Source organism: Equus quagga, chromosome 8 (genome assembly GCF_021613505.1).
Source record: "Equus quagga isolate Etosha38 chromosome 8, UCLA_HA_Equagga_1.0, whole genome shotgun sequence".
NCBI classification, from domain to species: Eukaryota; Metazoa; Chordata; class Mammalia; order Perissodactyla; family Equidae; genus Equus; species Equus quagga.
The window spans coordinates 27,262,463-27,282,005 of NC_060274.1; positions in this window are offsets into that span (position 1 = coordinate 27,262,463).

Below are 19,543 nucleotides of genomic sequence, written 5' to 3' on the forward strand. Positions count from 1 at the left end.
CATGGAATCTATTACAATTTGTTTTGGTGAGTCATACTAAACACATTCATTGTGCTTTAATATTTGGGTTCTTAATTTAATAATTTGGGCAATGAAGTAGCATTTCAATGGAGCAGATGGACTGAAACAATTAGTAAGAGGGGCAGGATAAATCAATCAGATTAAATAGATTGTCTACAAGATTGATGGCTTTTGATAGTTGACACAAATTTTAGCAAATCTTGCTTATCTAAAGTTAATCCTCTGGAAACTGAAAACATTCATAATCTAGGCAAGAAGGCAGAAGAAAGCACCTCACTCCACCAAAACAAAAACTAAAGGTCGTAAAAAGCCAAAGCGTAATAGAAACACACAGCAGTGAAAGTCTGTGATTAACTTTCCTAGTTTAAGAGTAAGATTCAGTTGTTTGAAAATTTCCTTATATGGATTTCTCCCTGCCTACCAGCACCAAATGAATAAAATATCACTATATTTATAATATGAATAAGTTGGAAAACTTCACGATTCTTCAGATTGCATGTGATATAAATGGCTGTGATAAAATAAACTTGATGATATGCGGAATGTACGATTTTAATTAAATAAAGCATAAATGGTAAGAGAATTAAATATGCACTTCAAATAATTCCAGACATAGCCTCCACTTTCATTACATTATCAATCCTGAATTTACGTAGGAACTATGGAATACAGAGCAGCATAGTCTTATAATTTGTATTCAAAGTAAATAAACTCAAGAAGTAAGTGGCCCCGTTAGTGTACCCATAGTTATAAATTTTCTAGAACAGGGAAAGACAGAAGGGGACATGTGATCAAGGATAATTCAATAATGAAAGTGGCTCGATACACAGAAAACATGTATTAATCAAACTGTAGAAGAATGAAAGTATAAGCAATGAGACACAAAAAGAAGATCTATAATTTTACCTTATGACATACACTGAAGATATGGTGTACACTGAAAACACAAATGTGTTTGGGTCACAGGTTTGAAACTTTTCTAGGCATGAATGTCCTTGTGCCTGGAGCGCTACAGAGATGTGCCTCAAAGACTTGTAATTTGAGTTTTGTTTTGTTTTTGGTAATTGAAAGGCTTGCAGACCAATTTTTTCTGTGTGTGTGTGTGAGGAAGATTGTCCCTGAGCTAACATCTGTTGCCAATCTTCCTCTTTTTGCTTGAGGAAGATTGGCCCTGAGTTAACACCTGTGCCAATCGTCCTGTTTTTTTTTTTTGTATATGGGATGCCACCACAGCATGGCTTGATGAGCAGTGTGTAGGTTCATGCTTGGGATTGGAACCGGCGAACCCAGGGTGGCTGAAGCAGAGCCTGCAAATTTAACCACTACGCCACCAGACTGGCCCCCAGACCAAAATATTTTTTCAGGCTATACAAGGACTATATTATGTTAGCGTTAAATTGAAATTCAAATTATTTCTTATTTCATCCTTATTCTGTGAAACTTTTAAAAGTCCTACAAAAATACCTAGTGGGTATATTTTTTGTCTTTCTTCAGTAAATGTAGCATAGATGAACACATTTATGAATACATAAACCATGCTATTTCCTTTACATAGTTCAAAAGAAAGTTACAAAAATGTCATGGGTCATTTAATCTATGAGTCATATTAAGAGTAATCAAAGGCTATTTTGCAAACCTACACTTTTAATATGAATTTCATCAAAATACTCTGTGTTGCAGATAAAATTCTGGGCTTGGAAGACAATGAGCTTAATTCAGGGTGTTTCCTATGTTCTAAGAAACTTCCTTTATCACACCACTTTTTGGAATTCTTCTAATGTAGATTTGAGGCAATTGAGAGATTGTTTAAGTGAATTATGCCATCTGATTCTTAGGACTCTATTTTTCAAGGTGATAATGCTTAGACACCAAGGAGGACAGGAATAATTTCAGAGCGATCTCTGAATAATAAAGAGCACCTAGCTCGTAGCACATGCTTGGTCTTATTTTATCCTTCTAATCATGGCTATGTTAGGAAATCCATACATTCTTGCCGCTGCCTGAAGGTGCCATGTTGTGTCATGTTTGTGTGTACTTACGAGGTATACCTATGCTATCGTGCAATAAAATGGGTGGATGGAAAGCAGTTTGGATTAAATTTTTTAAGAAAGAATCTCTTTCCATAATCCAACTGATAAAATATTACATATTCAAGTTTGCAACTATATCATGCATTATTCATTCCAAAGGTATTTTTCTAGTGTGTATGAAAATGACTTTTGTGTCTAAACTAATTTGAATTTTATGGACACACTAAGGCACAATACGTACCCTACAAACAGCTCATTTATGACATTTACATGCTTCTTCTTGGGGACATAGAAATCACAAGTATACAGGTTTTTACCACTGATATCATTAGTAAAGGAAAAAAACAGAGGGAAAGCTTCAATAAAAAAGGAACCAATATTTTCCAGTACCATCCACTATACCACATTACTATTTACCTGATTTAAATTTTAATGCTGTGAAGTAAATTTTCATTCCCTTTCCAGATTAAGAAATCTAGAGCAAGTAAGCAATATCTAATGTTAAGCTACTAGCAAATAAATATAATTGGTATTGAAATCCAAGTCTCTTTGAATCCAAAGACCTCATTATGAAAATAATATATCACTTTGTACATTTATGGTAATTTTTAAGCCTCTAGTATGTCTGAAGCACAATACTAGACACTTTTATAATTTCAAACTTGCCTTTTTGCCAAATCTTCATTCTTATTACCCTTAACTCCTAAAAAAAAATACTCTGATTATCTTTAGGAGTTTGCTTAATTTAAAAACCCCATGACATTCAGATGGAAAAAAAAAATAACCTATTATATCTACTGTAGCTAAAATCTGAACTTTTTTCAGATTTTATGTGAAAAATAGAACAAATTCATTATGATGTTAGGATTCAAAGAATGCTATTGTTTGTCTTATAGTTGAATTGGGTTACATGAAATATCCTGTATTCAGAGTGATAATTCGCAAAGTATGCTTTAAAGAGATGCTATATGTAGATAAAATAATACTTACTTGATAATAAAGGATTCTGCTTTAAAATAATGGCTTAGTTTAGCTCTAGACGGAAAACTGGTAATGCATTCTAAATATAGATATATAGGAATTTATAGACACATAAAGCTATATAAACAATCGGTTTTACTAAAATGCTGCAGCTGAACTATTTGCTCTGATCATTCACTGTGAACGATTTAGATTTCCACAGATGTTAAGGCAAGCAAGCGATTTCACTGCAAGTTCTGGGGAGAAAAGTCATTTTTCAAATCTCCATAGACCCTCACCTTATCTCGAATGTTCTGTACTTATTATTAGACACTCATTTTCACCAAGATTATATTCACCTACAAAATGTAAAAAATTTAAATTACAAGCTTCAGAGAGATAGCACAGAATGGTTATATGCAATTTGCAAATGGGCACGAGTAAGAATAGCATCGAGTTCTTCCTGGATAGGTTATTGTGATTTCTCTTTTGTCTTCGAAACTGTTATCAATGTGCCCTTGATTTACCATCAAAGTTGTCGAAATGAAAATCCTCAGAGAAACCGTTTATTATTAAGTAACTCACATAATTGAGCCACAGCAATTCAGCGCCTGGAAATTGTCGTAACTTAGAAAGCTTCTGTTTCTAACTTCGACTTAGTCTGTGAAAAAATAAGAAGCCTTAACAGGCACATGCATTTTCATATCGTAAGTTTCAGCTAACGCAAAGAAGGTCATCTTTCTCTCAAGATGGACATTTATTTTCCTCATAAAGAATAACATATCTTGCAACTTTATGTGCAAAGACTAAGAATTTGTGGCAAGACACACGGCTTGTAGCCTATATTATATAGGGGTTCATTTGATGGCCTTTTCTTGCCTTTCAGAGTCAGCCATGGTGATTAAAGTAGAAAGACGTGAATTACCTAAATGTTCTTCTTTTTCGCAATATTAAAATATATGTACAAATCATTACATCCATAAACTGAAAACTTTCTGACTCTTTGCTTTAAGTGATTAGACATGTATTGCTACAAGCGCTGAGTACCATAACATACAATAAAAACGTAGCTTATTTCATATTTTCTCTCTTTTAATGGGATGTTTCCCAGATTTTAAAAGTAATCTATGAAGTTACTCTTTTGGTAATGAATGCATACACTCCCACAGATAACAATTATAAATTCTATACAAAATACTTAAAAACATCTATTTGAAGCACTGGTGAATGACCAAGAACAGGTGGAAAGTGCAGACGTGTATACCCTTGAAATAGAAAAAACTGTATTTAGTAAGATTTGTGTTTACGTGGATTTTTTTTCCTGAGGCTACTCACAAGCTGACAAGACAAAGATAGCTAGAATTCAAACAGAAATTCGTCATTTTCCCTGCTTGAGGCAGCAGAGGACGGAGCTGCGGGCTACGGGCTGCCACGACAGCTGCAGAGTGAGGGGAGAAATCTTGGAAAGGAGGGAGCTACAGGGAAATGAGTCCCAATGTCTGTGTCTAAACTCCACCCAAAGTCTGGAGAAGCCTACCAGGCCTGTTCTCACCATTTGTATTCAAATGTGTATCAGAAGTCCTAATAAGGTAATAAAAAGAGAAAAACAATGCACTATTGTACAGACTTTAAAGAGATGACAAAGATGATAAAGAAATATTCTGCAAATTTTATGACAACACACGATGACTTGGATAACATGGACAAATTTCTTGAAAGATACGAACTAATAAAGCTCTCTTAGAAAAAAACAGATAATCTGAATAGTACTATATCTGTTAAACAACATAAACTTGTAATTAAAAGCCTTCACGGCTTGGAAAGAAAGGGGAAGACAGGAGAGGGTTGTCTTCGATTCTGTTAAAAGCCACTTGGAGACAGAATTGAACTCCTACAGAGCTATGAACTGCTGGGATCCCCAAAACAGCCAGAGGAGGTGCAAGCATCTGTAGGCAGAGAGCTGTGAGGAGGACAGTAAAAGGAAGAACCTGGTTAACAAAACAGGGATGTAGTGTATTAACTTCGTAGCCCACTGCTGAGCGTTACTTACATAATTATTTATATAATCAATAAAATCATTTGGAGTTTTTATATCAATAAATAAAATTCGCTCTATTTATCTTGCTCTTTTTTTTGTTGTATGGTCCAAGGCACATCCCTTCCAGAGCCAAAAACTCTCCTTAACTTTTTAAAGTTTCTTAGAAAAAATTCTCAGAAGGAAATATTTTCTCCTTAAAATTAGTGTACACAGCGTAGTGTACTAGTAGCTAGCTAGCACCAGCTCTGAAGAGTTGCTTGTTAGGTTTTCAGAAATTTTATGAGCTGATTACATCATTAATGGTGAGAATTTCCACCAAAGAAATCAGCAAAATCTACATAGGAGGGTGTTTCTTTTTTCTTTTTCTTTCAGGAGAATCAAGTTTTAAACATTGACCAGCACACCACAGAGGCTAACTTGTAGAAATATAGCTAAGATTATTACGTCAAAACTTCAAAAGAGTTAGGAATTAATGTTTTTCGTGAACAAGTGTTAATCAAGCACCAATTATGAGACCAAGAAAATTTCCAGAAAGAGGGTACACATGGAGTGAAAGGGTCAAGCAACGTTCTTGTTCTTGGGGGAGAATCAGACAATGAGAAGCATAGATGAATGAATAAATGACGGAATAAATATCAAGAGTAGAGTGGGGGACAGGAGTGCAGTCAGAAAGCAAGAGTTAGCAGGAATAGGGCATTTTCAATTTCAGTAATTTATACAAGAAAAGGGTCCTAAAATTTATCCGGCACATCGCTAAGTCTCGCCTTCACTTCATGGCATGAGGTTGGCATAAGATTGAGAGTGTTTTATTTAAGATTATATACCAGATCTAAACTTTAAAAGTCCACCTGCAAATATTATGAACAAAGTTTCTGACTGTCTATTAAACTTCAATGAGAAATTAGAGGTGAATTTCGAACTCTTTTCACCTGCAATCATTCATGTGGATGAACCTGCTGTGAGCAATAGTGTTTTGAAATTATTATTGATCAATAGTTTTTATTTTCAAAGAATCCTGCTCTAACCTTTATAATTACAATGATTTGATCAACAGTCAGCACTGCTAGATTTATTTCCCCATAATTTGAGCCAGAAATAAAGGGTTCTCGAATTTGTTCACTGAGCTACTTTTTTTTTCAAAGTGAAAATTGTGCTTTTTATGAGAATGTTAATATGGGAAAGTACATTTATGTGGTAATAAATTGAACTTGAAAGAATGTATAAAATTAAACCATAATTTTTCTCTTGTATCACCGAAGATTTAATTTGGTTCCACAGAATACAGATCAAGGTTTCCAGTTTAAATAACTGCCAATTTTGATGCTAACCAATAATTATAAATACCTCTTGGAGAAACTGTGTTGTTCCCATTTTTACTTCTCCTTCTCAATGAATCGTCTTTCTAGAGAATAGCCAGTAAATTTCTGTCAATTAACATTCTGAATTTAGAATATTTTCAGACATGACATAATTGTTGAAGTTCAAAGTTTTCCATTTAACTATATTTTCCATCCATATTGATGTTAATGCTTATAAGTAAATTAGGGATGATATGAATATTAGAAAAACGATAAGGTAACATCAGTTATCTACAAAGAAAGGTACAACTTTTTGCTCCTTCATGTCCAAGCAGCCTTATATAGTTTGAGTGTTAGGTCTCCTTTAGAATAGATTCAGCTGGAGAGCAAAAGCTTAGAAAGGTACTTCTTTATATTTTTCTGACTTTTCTATAATCATAAAAGTAATTTCCCAGTAGACATATAATCATTTGATCAGCTGATCATTATACCACTGCCATCTAAGGCATAAGAACACAATTATAAAATATTTGTTTAAATATACTTTTTACATATGATTTTCCCTACCAGTAACATACTCATTTACATACTTCTACCAGATAATTTTCTTTTAACACCCTTGGAAATATTTAAAAGCAGAAATTCATTTTCATTAACACTGTCTGTGTTTTGTTATTGCTGTGTTCCTCTGTTGACACTGTCATTATTGAGCTAACGTCCACATTTATCTGTGTTTATATGTATAGTAATAAATTTAAATAACTATTTTATTTTCCTGAACTATTTGCAATAAAACATTTACTATCAGTTATAATACTTCCTTTTAATTGTCTTCTTTTTGCCCAACCACCAAAAATTAAACCTTTAGGGGCCGGACCAGTGGCGCAGTGGTTAAGTTCCCACATTCCGCTTTGGCAGCCCGGGGTTCACCCATGTGGGTCCCGGGTGCAGACATGGCACTGCTGGGCAAGCCATGCTGTGGCAGACATCCCACATATAAAAAGTGGAGGAAGATGGGCATGGATGTTAGCTCAGGGCCAGTCTTCCTCAGCAAAAAGAGGAGGATTGGCAGCAGATGTTAACTCAGGGCTAATCTTCCTAAAAAAAAAAAAATTAAACCTTTAAAAACAGCTCTTCATCACCATATAACTACAAGTGCAGGCACATTTCTATATCAGTTTTAATAATAAGGTCTTATTTTAATAGCTAGAAACCTCAAAGTGTATCAAGGATAGTTTCCAAAGGCTATACGAAGAGAAATTATCACCACTTTTTTCCCTTTCAAATTATTCCCATTAATTTTCCCCAAGAATTGATCACCCTCTTCTATCATTATGCAATATTTGTCATGCTTACATCCTTCCAAAAAAGTCATTAGGCTCACTAAAAAGTAGCTGAGTATAAAGCATATTCAGGCCAACATAATTCAGAGGAAGCAATTTATAAAAATGTTTGCAATTGGCTTCAGCTGTTGGAGTCAGCAGTTGTGCCTCGTTCCCTCTCAGAAATAACTTTAAAAGTCAGAAACTTAAAGAAATCAGATTAATTTCTCTTCGTTTTTACATATTTGTTATTTTCTTTTAATTCAATTGCCCTTCATTTTATTTCTCTTCTTATTTTTTGGTATCACTAACACATTTGTTCTCATAGCCAGAGACATAGTCTTGCTTAAAGGTTTTTTTCTCAAATATTTGGGCTCATGTAGAAAAGGCTCCTGCGAGCTTTCCTACACATTAATGTGCTTGCCCTCCAGCACTTGGCCAACATGATCTCCCTCCCTGAATAGAAGAAATAGTTTTTAATTTCTATTCATCATTTAAACAAATATTCATGGGAAAGTGTACTCAAATAAACACTGAAAAGATAACAAAGATGTGGTTGCTACCTCTGGGAACTCTCCCTCATGCTATCAGGGGCCACCCATCAGTGTCTTGAAGAAGGAGCTAGAAACAGACTTGAAGCTAGATTGGGCGATGGCTGCTTTTATTTTCCTAGTTTTCAAAGTTTATCTCAGAGCAACTCATGGCATTCTTAAAAGCAATATTTACACAAAGACAGCTTGGTTCACAAAATATTCGACACAATCTTATTAGGCTCTGGGGAAGGGAGAAAATAAAAGTTTCCTGATCATAAGGATAACTTGTGTCTCTCACTGAGGGAAATGCATGACACATTCCTAGACCAGAAGGAGATTATGGTTTTCTTCTACTGGGATCTCAATTTTGTCGCATTGCATCTATCTTTGGTTTTAAAGTCCTTTGTGTTCCCAGATTTCACTATTCATAAGCCTTATTCCTCTTAAACCCACATTTTCTTCTGTAAGACTGTGGTGCCCCATGTGTAAATGTTCTGTAGGAGATGGAGGGCTGGTTCTTTCTTAATCTTAGAAATAAGTAAAGGGAAGGCTGACATAACAATTACCTGGTTTGGATCTACTTTTAAAAAAATCAGACATGGACACATGCCAAGTCACCAAGTTCTCAGAATTATAATGAAATAGTCTGCGTTCCCAGATATCTTCTCTATTCTGGAGGAGACAGCTACTAAACATATTGTCAGTCTGAATGAGTTCAGTAGCAGCTGTCAGACAATTTTAGCCAGTTTCCTACAGTCACATAAAGGAACAATGTTACCACGATATTAAGAAATGTCATTAACTGTTACCAGAGTTTACATATGCTACTTGTAACAGTTTCATTAAAATTTCTGTTATCCCCCCAAGACTGTATTACTTAAAATAAAATAGATTTACAAGGTTGGGGCATTGGTAAGAACAGTCTGTTTAGACAAAGATATCAAGAGAAAAATGTATATTTTCCTCAGATAAGACATTATCTCTCATGTTTAACAATATATTAATGTTTTGAAATGATATATGGCAATTTCAGCATTGATGCTATTTATGTTGGATGACCAAGGACAACCCTTTGGTGTTACTTTGGTACTGGAATTTTTGAAAGAACAGACATTCCTCTGGATTGACCAAAGTGGAGATATTGGTAGAAAAGATCTTAATAGTAGGGTTTAGCCACCCCTCCTTAAAAGCTCAACTCTTAGTAAGACTAACCTCCCAAAGCCATTCATCATTTCCACATCTCAGGTCAACACGCAAAAGCTGAGGAAAAATAACTAGGATCGTGGAGCACAAACAGAGCTGAACGGTGCTATAGACTGAACCACACGTGCCCCCAAATCCATGTGTTGAAACCCAATCGCCAATACGATGGTGTGTGGAGGGGAGGCATCTGGGAGGTCATTCGGTCAACAGAGTGGAACCTTCATGAATGGGATTGGTGCCCTTATAAAAGGCGCCTAACAGACCTCCCTCAACACTTCTGCCACTTGAGGATACAGCAAGAAGACGCCATCTGTGAACCAGAAAATAGGCTCGCGCCAGACACTGAATGCTGACTCCTTGATCTTGGACTTCCCACCCTCCAGAACTAGGAGAAAAAAATTCTGATATTTATAAGCCATCAATTCTATGACATCTTTTATAGCAACCCGGACAGACTATGACAGGAATTGGTCCCAGGAGTGGGTGTTGCTGGAAAAAAATACCTAAACATGTAGAAGCAGCTTTGGAACCGGGTGAGGAATAGAGGCTGGAAGCATTTTGAGGTGCGCTCTAGAAAAACCCTCCATGACCTTGAAGGGACCTTCAAAATCGATTCTGGTGAGAGCTCAGACAGAAAAGAGGAGAGTGCAGAGAAAGCCTCAGTCTTCTTAGAGAATCCCCATGTAATCCTGAACAGAATATTGGTAGAAATATGGACAGCAAGGGCCAGTCTGATGAGGTCTCAGAAACAAATGAGGAAAATGTTATTGGACAATAGGCAAAAGGTGATCCTGGTTCTAAATTGGCAAAGAACTTGGCTGAAGGGCGTTTGAGTTCTAGCTCTTCGTGGGATGCAGAACTTGCAAGAGATGGAATCGGATAGTTAGCAAAAGCTATTTCTAAGGAAAGTGTTGAAGCTGCCGCTAGGCTCCTCCAGACCGCTCCTGGAAAAATGAGAGGGAGAGAGCAATGACCTAAAGGTCGATCTGCTAAGCAAAACGGGGAGGAGAATTTAGAGATTTGGAAAATTCTCAGCCTATCCACATCGCAAATAATGAGAACACTAAGGATGTGGCCCAGCAACCATTTGATAAGATTTGTATGAACTAGCCATCTCAAGAGAAGCTTGAGCTGTTCTCTAAGACCTTGAAGAAGGAGCCCAAAGGCAACTCAGAGACCATCAGAAAGGCCACTCCCATCATGGGCCCAGAGTGCACGGTCTGTGGTGGGGATGGGAGGGCAGAGCAGTTTCAAAGGAAGTGCCACTGGCACCTGCAGAACCTGGTGCTCATATGTTGGAATGTAATCCATCCCCAACGTGATGGTATTTGGAGATGGGACCTATGATTGTTGATTAGGTCATGAGGGTGGAGCTCTTGTGAATTGGATTAGTGACCTTATAAAAGAGATCCCACAGAGCTCCCTCAGCTCTTATACCACCTGAGGACACAGCAAGAAGACAGCCAGCTATGGTATTCTATTAGCAGTCCAAATGGATTACCACACAGGGCTTCCATCTCTCTGAGAGAGAGGCGAGACCTAGCAAAGACTATGCTACAGTTTGTAATTTTCTAGCAATTTCTGAAAAATTCAAGCAAAGGAAAAAAAATAAAGCCTAAAACAAAAAAGCGCTACCAGAAAACCAGGCCTGCTTACATACACACGCAAAAACTGTTTTAGAAGGAACTTTCAGCTATTGGGCAAACCGTAAAATCGTGTGATGTTGAGTGAGCTTAACACAGGTGGAGATTAATATCGGTTCTTCCTTTATAGAAAAATCACTCAAGGCAGTTGCCTCCTTGACTGAACTGTGACACAGTGTGCTCAAGTATAGGCTCTCAGAGAAAGACCTTCTGGGGTCATAAAAAAAATCAAAACTCTGTCAGTCCAATAGCCAAGAGGAAATAGGAAACCTACTCAATGTACTCCTCCAAGCACAGGCTAACCCACATAAACCCCATACTCGGCCACATAAACCCATTTGGCTTTTGCTTTTTTCCTCCAGAGGAAATCTGCTTTACAACAGCAGGTTATTTTTAAATGAATTCATTAAATATATTGCCGATATATTCTGTTCTTTAATTCATCAGCTAGGCATTCATAAATTTGTCAATTATGTCAGAATTAATTAGCTAGCTAAACTCAAATATTTTGTAATAACACCCCTGAAGACCATATTTTGTCTTGAACTTTCATTTAACATATGTTCTTGACTTTAGATTTCTATAGATCTTAAGATGTTAAATAATAAGCTTCCTCTTTGGCTGATATTTAGAAACATCAAAACATTCCATCTTGAAGTCAGAAAAAGCTGTGAGAACAAGTTTATTCAGGGCAGAAATTCTCCCTGTGGTTTAATTAAAGATTGGTAATTAGGATTATTATGTGGTGTGGCTTATCCTGAATTCTGATCACTGTGCTTTGTTCCCAGTTGGCCCTTTTGATCTTTTCTTTCATGCTCCAAATAGTTTTACCAATTTGAGTCTGAAAAAAACTCCTTTGTGACTCAATTTATAAAATAAATGTGCTACAACAGTTCAGGGAGAATATTAATGAAGATATAATGGGGATTATATAATGAAGTTATTTCTTTTGAAGTGTGCTCTACCCAAATTTATTTCCATATCTACTTTTGTTTTAAAATGTGATTACTATAAACATCTCAAAATAGTTATCAATTATCATCTGTAGGTTATGTGTATGTGTGTACATATGTGCATGCATGGCTAACTTATTCCCTTCCCTGTGAATTTTTAAACATGTTACGGTTTTAATAATTTCTCAGTGGAAAGCACACTATAATCCTTTTTATAAACAGGGAAATAGATATGGGAGAGATTTCCTCAAGACTTTTCAAGTGTCAGAATTTAAAGATTTTTCCTTTTGCCAATGCTTACTACTTCCACTTATCCAAGAAAATCTAGAAACTTGGTTGAAATGATAAACCATGAAACCTCAGTTTAAATGATTGGGAGGAGGTTGGCATCACAAATGAAACTTTTGCTATTTGGGGGGGATAAAAAAGTTTATAAGCTGGAGAAATTTGGTCAAAGCAAAGATTCAGTGTGACATGATGAGAAAATCTTCCACACTCTCTCAATTTCGACCTCAGGGAAATCAATAACTGCTAGGAAAAGCCCAAGCTTGGGAGCTTTATTAACCCAGCCCCAACACCAGCGAACTCAGGAAGAAAAAGAAAAATCTTGGCATTTTAGTTTCTTCTTTTCATTTGAAAACAAAAGTTCCATCTAATTCAAACTTGACATTTTAAAACCCATTTTCTTTTGCACTACAGCTCAAAAGGAACAAACACATTGTGAACCTCCCTTGTGGTTAAAATAATGCACTACCGGCCCCAGTCAATTTGCTGTTTCAATATAGTAAAAATGGTAATGGTGGAAAAAAGACAAATCATAGAATTGCGAAAAGGAAAGTTTTATCTTAAACCTGAGATAGGAATAAATAGCTGATCATTTAACTGCATTCTATCAAATATTTCATGAGATTCATCTAATTTTTTATAATATTTTTCCTGCCTGTGGCTATAATTCTTTGACAAACTGTCTTAATTCTATAATGATTTACCACTCTAAAATATGTTGATAGGGAGTATAAGTGAGAATGTATATGCTTTCTCAGTTCTTACGATTTTTAGCTCCATTTGTGGTAGCGGTCACGAATTCCATGAAGGAGTCCCATTCTGTATCTATTATGTTTGTGTTCTACGGGCAATTGAAGAAATGGTTTCTTGATATTTTACTGTGACCCTGTTGACTATTAATACATGGTAAAAAAGTAAAAGTGACTCTCTGTATCATGTATTATAAGCAGGGTAAATATTATGATAATTAACAGCCCCAAATCTTATCAAAGATTTCTCTCGCAGTCAAACAATTGCTGCCAGGTTCAGGCAGCTTTCCAGGCAGCCGTCTCCAAGGCAGTTGTCCTGCGTGGTGGGCTCAGCATCCCACGTTACACCTCCATATCATCAGGTCTTCAACAACTACAGCAGCAGAATGAGAGAGCATGGAAATACGCACATTTTCCCTTTAATACTTCAACCCGGAAGTAATTCATGACACTCCTGCTCACATTCTCCTGCCAAGGCAACTGCAATGGGCTTACCTAAGTTCAAGGGGTCAAGAGAGCGCCATCCTCCGGAATGCCCGAACGGAAAGGAGAATCAGAAATATTGTCGGGCAGCAGTAACACCTACTATACCCTCTGAGATTTTTATTTACTTGTCTGTTGATTTGTTTTCATGATTGCAGTGTCATTCGGGAAGGAGTTGGCTAACTTTTTCCGTGTAGAGTAACACAGTAAAGATTTTCAGCTTTGTGGGCTATACCCTCACAAGTACTCACGCATTTGGTGTAACCTAAAAGCAGCAACAGACAAGAGATCAATGAACATCCTGTGTTCCAATGAAACGTTATTTTACAAAATGCGGTGGGCCTGACGTGGTGTATAGATCATCGTTTACTGAATCTTGACTTGAGTTACACCTACCCCTCTGACACAGAGGCCAGATGCTATTATCAAGAGACCCCCTGGCTCCTCCTCTGTGTGACCACTTCTTGGTCTTCTACCAATGCCACCTCATCTAGACATGCAGGTTGTGCACTGTAGAAACGCAAGGGTCATTTTTTCACATTAACTACAAAATTAATGGTGCTTCCTGGACTTCTGCCAAGTGGGGACCCACCTGCTAAGGACAAGTTACATCAATCGCTTATACTTCTGTCTCATAGACATCAGTGTGTTCTCTTAACTATTAGGACAGAAGTCACATGTAACAGTGCTTCATGGGATGGAAAAGGTCTTAGGGGATCCACATACACAGTAAACGTTATCATAACCACTCTTTTTGATATGATTTGTGAATAAAAAGTTATAAAATATTGAAAAATACAGAAACAGCAAAAGGAAAATTTAAACACTTAATTTTTAAAAATATTTCTAGTGTGGTATGACACCGCATCATCAACTTTACATTCCATCTTTGGTTTTGTTTAATGTCTTCCATGTTATAAAGTTTATGTGATTGTGATTTTTTATGAGTCTCTAGCTTTTCATTAGTTAGATCAACTGTGATTTCTTTGGCCAACTCCCTTTGTTGGAAATTTAGCATGTTTCCAATATTCACTAGTACAAATACTGCAATGAAATAGTTACACATACATCTCTGAGAACATCTCTAGTTATTTTCTTAGGATAAATTCCTGTAAGTGTAATTTCTTAATCATTCACACAGCTCAAGAATATTCTCTAGCTCTTGATGCATTTTCAGAAATTGTACTCCGGAAAGAACATACCCCTGTATATACCCACAAAGAGATGTGAACATTTCACATTATCCTCACCAACACTGGGCATTATCTTCATATGGATAAATCATGTAAAAACACACACTCTTAATTATCTATTATTTCCTGATTCAATAATGACTTATCTGGCAATTCCAGTGAACAAATTTGCATACACACGCAAAATGAATTTTCCAGAAATTAGAATGTAACTATGAGTGTATATTTGTTGTATAATTATCTTCCTTGTGACATAGAGGAATAATTAAAATTTTTCTTAAAGGTTTTGCGTTATCATTAAGACAAAATAGGATGTCGTTTTCAGAGATCATATCAATATTAATGAAGCTTCGCTCTCAATGACATATTTCTGTACTGCTTAATTTTGTCCACCTTGAAGATTTCTTATTTTTATAGCAAGAAAAAATAGATATAAATAAATGCATACACATGAGGAGGGACTGTGTACCAATAAGCTGCTTTCTCAACGTCCCTCAGGAAAATCAATCTTATTAATGTGTAGCAACATCGTTACATGATTTATGAGTTTATACTTTGTTGCTTGAGTCGTCTGTGTGCATTCTTATTCTTTTGTGTTGAACAGCAGAGAGAGAGGAAAACCAGCTCTTCTAGTTAGTCACCGAAGTGGGAGGAAGATGGTGGTGATGGAGAAATGGCTTTGGAGAGGGTGCCTTCAAGGGCAGTTTATCTAAGAGGAAAGGTGGGGCATGGAAATCAGTTAGAAGCCTTACATTCTATTGAGGGTCCGGTTAGGAGTCCTTCTCTTCGGTTATACTTGTGTTTTTCATGTTTTTCAAGTTTTCTTAAGCTGCTTTTTCCTGACTTCAGTGTACTCCCAAATGCCCCCTCGAATAACTTTCTCTTGTCTACTAATGGAATCATGAGAAAAAATTTACATGAGATTTTTTTTTCCCTCATAGAATATATGAAAGGTAGTTGTTGACTGTAACAATTATTGTTAATTGGTAAATTTTCTTTAGCATTTTTAAAATGTCATCTACAACCTGTACTCCTATCTTATGTACCAGGCATGTATTAAAAATGAAATAATAGAAATGCAGTACGAAGAAGACAAAAAAAAGAGAGTGAGTGAGGTTAAAGACTTCTAAATTCTTGGGTAATACTAATATTAATGGCCTATTTTATAACAGAAACTATACTGTATTTTTGTTATTATACACCAGTCAATAAAAAATAAAATATTAGCACTGCATCTGAATGTTGTGCTGCAAAAACTAAATGACAATATGTCGGCGATGACAGTACTCCAGACTCTGTATAACCTCCAACTCTAAGGAGCTCTTACAAGATCACATCATTAGCCAAAAAGTTTAGCATTCTTTTCCTCCGATAGGGAACAAAATTAGACATTATATCTCCTGTATCTCTAACATCAGGATGGTAGCAAGACGAGAGTAAACCCAACTGCAGCAGACATGGGTAGCTGTCTCATATTTCCATTCTCAGCCTCTCAATGTTAACCTGAATACATCGTGACAGCTGTTATTGCCCAACCTCCCTTACATGCAGGTGTAACCACGTGACTAAGTTCTAGTCAATGGAGTGTGAGAGAATGTCATGTGATGACCATCAGGCTGTGCCCTGAAAGGCACAGTTCATGCCCCACATGTCTGCCTGTCTCTGTCTTGCTGGCTGGAACGCAGATCTCAGAAAGGAGCAGCTGTCTCAGATGGAAGGTGCACAGAGTCTAGCAGACGAGCAGGACAGAAGGAGCTGGGGCCAGGCACTGGACAGCCACCAATCACACCCGCAATACTTTTGCTCTGACTGTACGTAAGGAAGAATTAAACTCCATTGCCATTTTCTACTTCGGTATCGCAGCCAAAACTTTACTCAATTAATCAACCAACACAAACAGTTTGTGGCACCAACACAAGAGTGAGCACTATTCCTTATTAAATGGTCATGGTTGTATAGTAAAATACTTGTTTCTTAATTTTAAATAGATAAAGCAGCCTGGTTAGGAACAAAGTCAAAAGATTCTGTGAATATATATATATATATATATATGAGAAACTGTGAGTAAAATATGCAATACAGTCAAATAGCTTTTACATGTTGACAATAAGCACTGCAGCTGGGGACGCAGAGGCAGGTGTAACTCTGTCACAGGTCGTAACCAGTGTAATTACATTCAGGTGAGGAAAATACCTTGGGATCACATAGGAGTAATGCTTATGTTATACACTGCAAATGCCTACAGTTATAAAATCTATTGTACTGTGCCCCTTATTTTGTTCAAATTTTCTCATATAAAACTACTAATATTAAAATATCTTTGATTATTTAGAAGATTATAAAATTTAATCAATCTTCAACAAAGATTTGATTGCCTCCTCTTTCTCCCTCCTCTAGGCATTAGAAAGCAAAAGCTAACGCACAGTGCACATCCGTAAGAGACTCCAAGTCAGGTTCAGGAACAAAGGCGGGAAAACTCACCGTAATAGATCTTAACAAGTTAGTATGAACAAAATACTCGGGGAGCACATATGGGTAAGTGATTCATTTTCTTTCTGGAAGTTAGAATAGGTTTCGTAGAAGAAGTGATATATGACCTAACCTTAAAAAATGAGTTGTGTTTTTCCAGCTTTGTCCTTTCAGGGGTTTCCTAAAGTCAAATTTATCACAATGCGAAATGAGCTGCTTCAAGAAGTGGGAAATTTTCTGTCACTGGAGGTGATGGAGCACAAGGTGGACAGAGCTCGAGGAGAACGTCGTGGTGGGGAGTCAAGCACCTGTGTTGGCGTGTTTGGCAGATATGTTTGGCTTCTCTAAGTTGCTTCTTCCCTGAGATGGTGAACTTCTAAATTCTGAGTTGGGGTAGGTGTTGAGTGGAGAGAGGGCGAGGGGAGAGGGGCGTGGGGTAAACACATTCCAGTGGACTGCATGCACAAAGCTCTAAAAACAATTCACATATTTGAACAGCGTGGACTAGGCCTGTGTGACCAGGGTGGACAATGGCAGGTGTGCTCTGGTGGGGAGGAAGTTGAACAGGCAAGAGACGAGACGGAAAATACGAACTGAGTTCAGATTAACAAAATCCTCAAATACCGTGTTCAGGAGTTTTAGATTTATTGAATAAGCTATTGAAATACAACAAAGGTTTTTGAGTAAGAAAGAGATGTGAGAGATTGGAAAGAATGAGGTGAATATGTCATTACTCACAAAATTAAATAATATCACATGAGATGTCCAGTGGGCTTCGGGTGTTTTTGCCCAACAAAGCACATTTCCTTCTCTTGCTAAAAGTGCCTCCTTTGCCTTTTAGAACCACCTCTTCGCAACTACAAGTGATCTTGGTATGTCTGTCAATTAAAGTGGGCAATAACCTAAGCCGGGAGATGAAGAAGTTCTCCTTGAATATAAGTCTTGTGTAGAACCCCACAATTGAAGCAGATGATTCCCCTCACCCCAATGACCGCACCTTGAAGAGATGACTTATCAGTTATAAACCGAGATCTGGAGAGTTGCCTTGTTCTTGAACTTCCTAAAGTATCATTGTTCAGCTTTTCCTTCATTCCTGTTTGCTATCCCACATGCTTCCATAAATTCTCATAGTCCACTTCTGTTGTTTGCAAATAAGGGACCCCAGTACACACTCATAGCAGTCCTGTCTGATAATAAGCATGTGCTTCACACATTACTAAGTCACTTGGCGGGATCATTGGTATCATTCAAAAAAGAGTTGTGCTGGGTATCAGCAAGATGGCAGAAGAGTAAGCCCCACACTTTCCTTCCATCAATGGACACACCAATTCAACAATAATATACAGCCTATTTCCCTTTGCAAGAAACCCAGAGACCAGTCAAAAGGCTCCGGAACTCCATGCAAAGTGCAAAAATAGATGCATCAAAGCTGGTAGGAAAATTCGCGGCACCCTCTCACCATGATCTCTCCTCCTGGCAGAGCACCACATGATCCAGCAGAAACCCCCCAGTGCCCAGCTTCTCTCTGAGCAGAGAAGGAGAGATCTGTACCACATATCCAAAGTCCTGACATTCCAGGGGCTACCTAAGGGACTAGTATCTGTCTTGCCTGAGTCTGAGCCCTGACGAGAGAGGGCCCCAGGTCGGGAGCCACTGAGAACAAAGATGAGAATTTAGGCTAGTATATACTCACCTGCCATACCCTTCCCTCCAGCTCAGCACAGAACAAGTGGATGAAAACCCCCAAATCCTAGCTTCCCTTTTGGGAGGGAGAGAATTGGAGCAGGACATCCCAGTGGTCAGCACTGGCTTCTGTCTTGCCCGCCATGGAGTACGGATGGGAGCTGGCATTCCGTAGGTGTCTGGGAGCCAGTGAGAACAGAGGCAAAGGTTTGGGCTATTGCATACTCACCCGAAACTTATAGATACAGAATCTATGAATAATGGTAATCAACTATATTTTGTTAGGCATATTGCTGCCCCAAATAAACTCAGGGAGGAAGAACTTTAAGAAATAATAAAGGATTACAGTCAAGTTGCAGGATAAAAAATCAACGTACAAAAATCAGTTGCGTTTCTATACACTAACAACGAAGTAGCAGAAAAAGAATTATGAATACAATCCCAATTACAATTGCAACAAAAAGAATAAAAGACCTAGGAATAAACTTAACCAAAGAGGTGAAAGATCTGTATACCGAAAACTATAAAACATTGTTGAAAGAAATCGAAGAAGACACAAAGAAATGGAAAGATATTCTGTGCTCTTGGATTGGAAGAATTAACATCGTTAAAATGTCCATACTTCCTAAAGCAATCTATAGATTCAACGCAATCCCTATCAAAGTTCCAACTACATTTTT